This window comes from Phalaenopsis equestris, unplaced genomic scaffold, assembly GCF_001263595.1.
Source record: "Phalaenopsis equestris unplaced genomic scaffold, ASM126359v1 Scaffold000226, whole genome shotgun sequence".
NCBI classification, from domain to species: domain Eukaryota; kingdom Viridiplantae; phylum Streptophyta; class Magnoliopsida; order Asparagales; family Orchidaceae; genus Phalaenopsis; species Phalaenopsis equestris.
In genome coordinates, this window is record NW_018164668.1 from 2000700 (window position 1) to 2001251 (window position 552).

The window sequence follows — 552 nt, forward strand, 5'->3', positions numbered from 1 at the left end:
TCTCATATATATATATAAAAATAGTGAGCCATCTCCTTATTATATTTATTATTTAAGACAACTTCCATCCATATATAATTTAGCTTAGTTATTCATGGATGTATGTATGGTAAAAGTGTGGCTACAATAATTATATTAGGTTGTTGTAATAGCAGTAGTTGGCTACAAGTCATGGTCGGACTATAGTTAGTAGCCACAATAACTGTAGTTGTCTATAAAGTTGTAATTGCTGGCTACAACAATCTTAACTGGTCAGCAACAACTACTGATCATTCACATGCACTTGTCTTCATAAGTAACATTATAGTTGCCAACTTCCTCTTCTTTTCTCATCAAATGAAGAATTGAGATATATTATAGTTATTGAGTGAGATGTCCGGATAAATTTAGTCGGAATCTCTAAACACTTTATCGGACAGTCCACATCGATTTTCTTGATTACATGTCATTTTATAACATCTAAGTATCTTAATGGCCTCAAAATTAAATAAGCCTAAGTTTATTGGACAGTTGAGCCGCAAATTTTGATTATATATATATATATATATATAT